Here is a 7,054-nt window from a genome sequence, read left to right as displayed (position 1 = left end):
TTTATTAAGAGAATTGTTTACAGAGATGCTGCAGCTGCGGCTAGCATTCCAGCCATGTGCACACAGACTTTTCTTCTTAGTGCCTCCTCCTCCTCCCTCCTGCAACCTGTACTTTAGCTTCTCTGTGTTTAAATAGACATGGGTTTGTATTAGCAGTATTAGGATACTCTAAAAAAAACAAAAACAAGTGATAATTGTAAAGAAACTCATTAAAAAGATTTAATGTTAAATTGATCAAAAGAATTGTAAACAGGCCAAATTCAGAGGTGACGTGTAAATTGCACACTAGTTTGACAAGATAAAGGAGTCTGAGTATAAGGCCTTGTCTACACATACGTGAATGTAGCCCTTCCAGCCAACCATGGGTGGCAGGTATCATAGGCCAGGGAAAGCTAAGCATCCCCTAACCCAGGCTGTGGCCACAGCCCGGCCCAAGGCCACGCTCTGGCTCCCCCTCTCCCCCTAAGCCAGCGGGGACTCAGCTTGGGTCGGTGGCCTGGAGCTGGGGCTTGGCTAGCTGGCGGCCAGTGGCGGCCCAGGGCAGCTCAGGCCAGGGGTTGGCTCAGGGCTGGCCAGTCAACAGCTTGAGGGTCTGGAGGGACAATCAGGGGTCAGGTGGGCTGGCACTCAGGGCCAGCCGGCAGCCCTGGGGTTGGGCCTGTGCTCGGGGCTGGCTGGCGGCCCAGAGGTTGGGCTGGCACTCGGGGCCAGAAGGTGGCCCAGGGGTTGGGCTGGTGCTAGGGGGCCACTAGCAGCCCAAAACCAGCGGTTTGGCCAGTGCTCCTCCAGACGTGGTTGAGGTGAGGATGGGCAGAAGCGACATGGCTGGGGGAGCTAGCCTCCATGAAGGAGGCGTTCATATGCCTCCCATGCAGCCAACTCCAACGTACACCTTCTTTCAGCTAAATTCTGAGGAGCTAAATTCTGCACTCAGCTACCCATCTATAGTTCCTCATAGGGGCCAGATCCTCAGCTGGTAGAAATGATCTGATTAATTGTATTGATTACACCGTGCTTTACAAACATCAGCACTCATGCCCTTGTGTGATAGGTAAGTAGTGTTATCTCATTTATAGAGGGGAAATCTGAGGCAGAGAATTAAAGTGACTTGCTAAAGGCCACAGAGGGAGTCAGTGTCAGAGCTGAGATTAGAATGCAAAATCCTTTGCTCTCAGTCCCCTATTTAGTGTCATGCTTTCAAGCTATTGAGCTGTCACTCCGGGTAGCCAGAAGTCAAACTGGTTGCTCAGCAGAGTCAGCTCAATTGCAAGCAGCCATCTTGGAGGGCGTGCCATCAGCAACGCCCCAATGGCCACGAATTCATCGGGGGTCCTCCCAAAAGTAGAGGAGCCTCTGGCCATGGTTTTCATGGATGGATGGGGATCAGGAACCCGACTGAAAACCCGATCAGGAACCTTAGTGAAAATTCAGAGACTAATATTCAACCCTAGCAATGGGGTTCTATTGGCATATAGTTTGATGGACATCTCCCCAACAGAAACAAATTAGGGACTTTGTTTTTATTTAAAATAACTGAAAAATAACAGTTGTGGTTAGCCCCGACATTCCTCAATCTCCCAAATCAGAAGTGGGGACCATAGCAGCAGGCTTTGCAGATCTCCAGGGCCAGGTCTGATTATCCTTTATTCCTTCCAGTGGATCTCAAGCTTTGCAGCGTCCGGCTTGTTCACTGGCTCATTCTGCCTGCTCGTTGCTGTCAGAACTGTGTGTGACCTGCAGGCATAGGATATTGGGTGCTTTCTATAGAATACCGGGTGCTATCTAATCACATTTTGTCATATGAATCCATGATAATGTCTGTTTTCCCCCTACCTGTGGAAGGAGGCTGTTTATGCCTGTGGTGATATGTGCATAGCCCAATTACTGAAAATACTTGCTTATTTAGTTAGATTTATCAAAATCTCTAGTCCCCCTTCCAATGATCTGAGTGTCTGTCCCATGAATTAGAATACCCATTACAAAGCACAGTAGAATGGACTGCTTAGCACAATAAATCAATTTCCATCATCTAATAGGATCAGAATAACAAAAAGCAACCTCACCCCTCAGTGACAGTGCGAGCCCATTGTGGGCCCTAAGCAGGAATATTTCCTCCCCCGCACAATACTAAAACAGGCCAGGTCTTATAATAAAAAGTGAGTACTCAGGGCCCTAAGCAATTGCTTAGTCTGTTTATGCCTAGCTTTGCCTCTGACTCAGCCTACCCTGTTCCCTGAAGCCTAGGAAAAGAGATGGGCATTGCAGTGTTCCTGCGTGCATAACAAATCCAGGTCCCAGAGTACCAAAGGGAGAGCGAGTTTCAAAGTCCGACACCTGTCACTGGAGAATGTCCTATTATCGGCTCCCTCCAATTGACGTTGAAGGGGGTTCTGCTCAGTTGCCTCCACTAATCTCACCGGCAGCACCCTGGCACAGGGGAAAAAATAATCTTCTGTAACATTTCTTTATGACAATCTGTGCCTAACAAAACTAACAGCTTCATTGTCTCAGTCCTACCATCCTGTAGTGGCGTGCAAAAGACTTGTGCAAGATGCTGAGCCCACTAGCCTCAAGCCAGCAAATTACACAAGTCCATTGGTAGCCCCATTGAAGTCAATACTGGGTCCAGAGTGCTCAGCACCTTGCAGGATGGAGCCTAAAAAGACCAAATGCAGGCTTTACTGCACATGCTTCTCAACCTCAGTTAAGGTTTTCAGTCAAAAGTCCTAGCAAAAACCTTGATGCTGTTCAAATGTCTAGGAGCCTCCAAGGGACAGGGTTAATTTTCACCTGAGAAAATTAAAACAGGGCATCCTTTTTGTGTATGAAAATTGTGTAAACACTCAGTGGAAAAGCATGTCTACGGGATAAAATAAGACTTGCTGCTTCATGTCCCTGGTTGATCCGCAACGCCCAGGAGCCTGCCCCCTGGGATGGCATGGCTCTAGGATTCAGTTGCTTTTCTTTCCCATATGGAATAATTTTGCTTCTTCCCAGCTGAGGTATCATGTAACACCGGTGGCTCTCTAGAGGCAAAGTTGCTGCATGTTTGCCATATGCTTAGCTACTGTCAACATTTATATTCCATCACAATTCAGGGGCAAGCACCAATTTGCATAATCTTCAGGGCTTTAAAATTAAAAATTCCTCCGACAGACCTAAGTGTGACTGGTGCCGCTTCCTGCCCCCAGGGGCAAATCTTTACCCAATCTGTCTGCTGCACCAAAAAGGTTACAGTCTAGAAATGTTCCTGAGCTATGCCCAAGAGTAACTTAAACTAGAGCAAGCTTGTAAACTCTTGTGTATATAGCAAGGAGGTTGTGATTTGACAATTACTACATGACAAAAATATGTCACCATTTTCTACTCTTATTTTGTTTTGACTGCCATTTAGCTGTGTTATGCCACCTTCACTGTGTGGGTTGTAACAACTGAAAGATATTAGTAGAATGAGAAACTTTTATACTGCAAAGTTACTGATGTGTTCTCAAAATAGAAAGCACAGGGACTAACAACTTGATGGACCACTGATCCCTTCTTCTAGATCTTTGTTCAAGCTCTGGCAGCACTCATTGAGTAAGCACTTGATCTCAACAAGCCTGAGGAGCTGTCCTTATATATAATTTTGGGACAAATTCTTACTGTGATTTCTATGATTTAGTAGCTCAGTACCACACCAGATTATTATAGCTGGTAGTGGTTGGCTCTGTTCTCTGTGGAGGAGGTCACTGCAGAGGAAATAATGTGCCAGAAAGAATTTCAGGGGATTTAAAGCTTGAAAACATAGGCCAACGTTTTCAAAAGTGTTCACTAATTTTCAGTGTCTCAGTTTTTGGACACCTGACTTAAAATTCTTCAGGTCTGCCTTTCAGAGATGATGAGTACCCTCAACTCCCATTGACATCACTGGTGTTGTCAGTACCAATGAAGATTGGGCAGCGTGTGTCTCACATTCAGCACCCAAAATCAGCAGTGTTGAAAACGTTGCTATTTGAATAGCACAGATATCTGCCGAAAGTTTTTGGCTTGCTAAATGCAGCTGATATTCATACGATTTGGCAAATTAATTATTCAGTTTGCCTGTCCATCACATTGAAGCACATGCTATCATGTATGAACAGCTTGCTAGTGAAAGGTGATGTGCGAGTTCTACCAGCACACAAAATACACTATTCCTTTTGCAGCACCTACTGAAGGGAGGAGGGAACTATTTATTGCAGTCAGTAGGCTGACACCACATGATGACAGATGAGAAGCACAGCTACCGATGAAATAATGTCACATGTGGTAAGTTCTGCCAGTGAATGTGCTTCTACAACATGTAGTTTTTCCCCCCTAAATGATCACAGGTAATGTACTGGTTTGATTTACAGTGAGGGGAACTAGGGATAGATGACTAGCTAGTTTAAGGCTACGGAGAACTGGCACATTGTCAGAGAGAGAGAGACCACTGGAAGTTTAAAGATTGGCTTCTGAATTAAAACTAATTGATAAAATTATTTGATGGCTCTTTTGTAGCTGGATGAGAAAGACCCAAGAGAACTCAGTTTTATCATTTATTTCCTTCTTTAATTTTAACAGATGATATCTGAGTGCCGTCATAGCTTGCTTATATTTTCTTTTGAGGCAGTTGCTAGTCGCTTGATTAATAAATGTATAGTATATTTTCTGTTGTTTTTTCATTGCTAAAGATTTATAGATCTTAAGATCAAGGTTATTTTAAAAAACTGTATTTGACATTTCTTAGGTGAGATGTCTCTTTCAAATATGTCTGTTACAGATTTGCTGTTCAGATCAAGATAGTATGCTTATTAAACAGCATGCCTGAGCATGGAATATGAGACATTTCTTTGGTTTTGTGTTGCTTTGTGATGGTAAGAGAAACATACAATAGTTAATGTGTTTAAGGCAGAATTCAGCTCCCAGTAAAGTCAATGCGAATTTTGTCAGTGATTTTATGGGAGCAGGATCGGGCCATTAGTGAATTTGTAGTTTTTCCTCCCTGGTCCTTTTTGTGGAATTAACATTGGGGCATCTTTGCCATATCTGAAAGAGTTTGGTTTTATTTTAGTGCACACATGATGAAGTCAGTATACAGGTATCCCCTTGCTGTTCCTTACATTTATAAGTGACCTTATCAGACTGCAGAGAATGTGAGATGTCTTGGCAAACTATATGGTAGTTTTGTGATACAGTGAAATGGGTTAACATTGAGACCATCAAATTAGTGTTTTCACTGAAGTCAATAGGGTGCCACACAGATGCAGAGGACTGCCCACACAGCTGTCATTGCAGGATTGGGGCCTAGGAATCTAGTTATGACTCATGGGGGCTCTGGTGTGTTACGGTAAGTGGGTGGTGGAAGAGGTGTACTGCTCAAGCAACTGTGACTGGAAGTATTGTTTTTGCATAAGACAGAAGCAAACATTATATCAGGGATGGAGGGCATTATGGGGGAAGCATGTGCAGCAGCACTATTTGCTATTATTATTATAATTATTATTGTTATTATTTTATTATTATTTTAAAAAGCATAACCTGTACTCCCACAGTGATGGCCTTCTAGTGATAGTTATTATATGGGGGTCAACGGAAGGACTTGGTATCATCCTCAGCTGCCCATTGGCTTTGTGGAATAGGAATTTCAGCAGAGAGGCTAAGAACTGCATGAACTGCTCCTGTTATCCCTACAGGAAGTTACCCCCAGATCATGGGCACAGTGGCAGGGAAGAGTGTGGGAAGTTTGCTCTGCCGCAGGCCTGTAAATAAACAGAGAACTTCATTCACTGGGGCTGTCAACACAATGCATTTCACCAGTATTAAATCCCACAATTATTTTAAAATGGAAATATACATATTATTTGCAAATAGCTTATTAAATAATTTGCAATAATTTTCACACAACAGTGACTAAGTATCCCTTATTTCTTTTTTCAAATGGGAACTCCAGATAACATGAGACAAAATTCTGCCCTGTGATATGCTGTCACAATTCTCTTTGACTTCAATGAGAGTTGAACTCACAGGCCTGAGAGCAGAATTAAGCTTCATAGTGCTTTATGTATTAAAAAGCCTGATATAGCAGTTTCAGCTGAGTTTAATGTTTGGGATCCCTACCAAAAGTGCTTAAACAATAGCATGAACTGAAAAAGATTGACAAACCAAGTGCTTTAGCACTACCTTTCTTATTGCACAATCTTCCAATTGCTAGTGCAAGAGCGATGTCCTCTGCAGCACCTGCTGTCTGAAACAGCCTCCGGTATCTCTCTACCTCTGTCTCTACAAATCTCTGCCAAAAGCCTGTCGTTTCCCCCTCTTATCTATGCCCGTTGTCTCCCTCCACGGTTATGTAACTCTGTAAGTATATTAACTCTGTAGTGTGTGGCAGAATACAATCTGTAAGAGCTGTGTATAGGTCCAAATATTTTTGTGTTTTTTCACTGGCGTGTCATTTCCTTATGTATTAATTTAGAGGATGGGGCTGAAGTAATACCAGCACTGATCATATCATGGTTTGCCATGGTATGGCATTTAGCATATCAGTGCCATAAAATGATGAGATCTCATTGTATTAGGCTCCATTAAATGGTTCTTAAAGGCTGAAAACAAACACAAATTCTAAAATATTTGAGCTCATTTTGGTTTCCACTGAACATCAAGATACTTGAATTCCTAAGGCTCATGCGTACATAAACTTGCAGCTTATGTGAAAAAAGCTACAGTGCATCTCTGATTTCAGGTTTCAGAGTAACAGCTGTGTTAGTCTGTCTTCGCAAAAAGAAAAGGAGGACTTGTGGCACCTTAGAGACTAACCAATTTATTTGAGCATGAGCTTTCGTGAGCTACAGCTCACTTCATCGGATGCATACTGTGGAAACTGCAGAAGACATTATATACACAGAGACCATGAAACAATACCTCCTCCCACCCCACTCTCCTGCTGGTAATAGCTTATCTAAAGTGATCATCAAGTTGGCCCGTGGTGGGCGTCGTGGGCCTGTGGTGGGGCAGAGCAGGGCTGTGGCGGGCGTCGTGGGCCCGTGGTGGGGCAGAG

This window comes from Lepidochelys kempii, chromosome 10 (assembly GCF_965140285.1).
Source record: "Lepidochelys kempii isolate rLepKem1 chromosome 10, rLepKem1.hap1, whole genome shotgun sequence".
Taxonomy (NCBI): domain Eukaryota; kingdom Metazoa; phylum Chordata; order Testudines; family Cheloniidae; genus Lepidochelys; species Lepidochelys kempii.
This window is presented reverse-complemented; position numbering follows the sequence as displayed.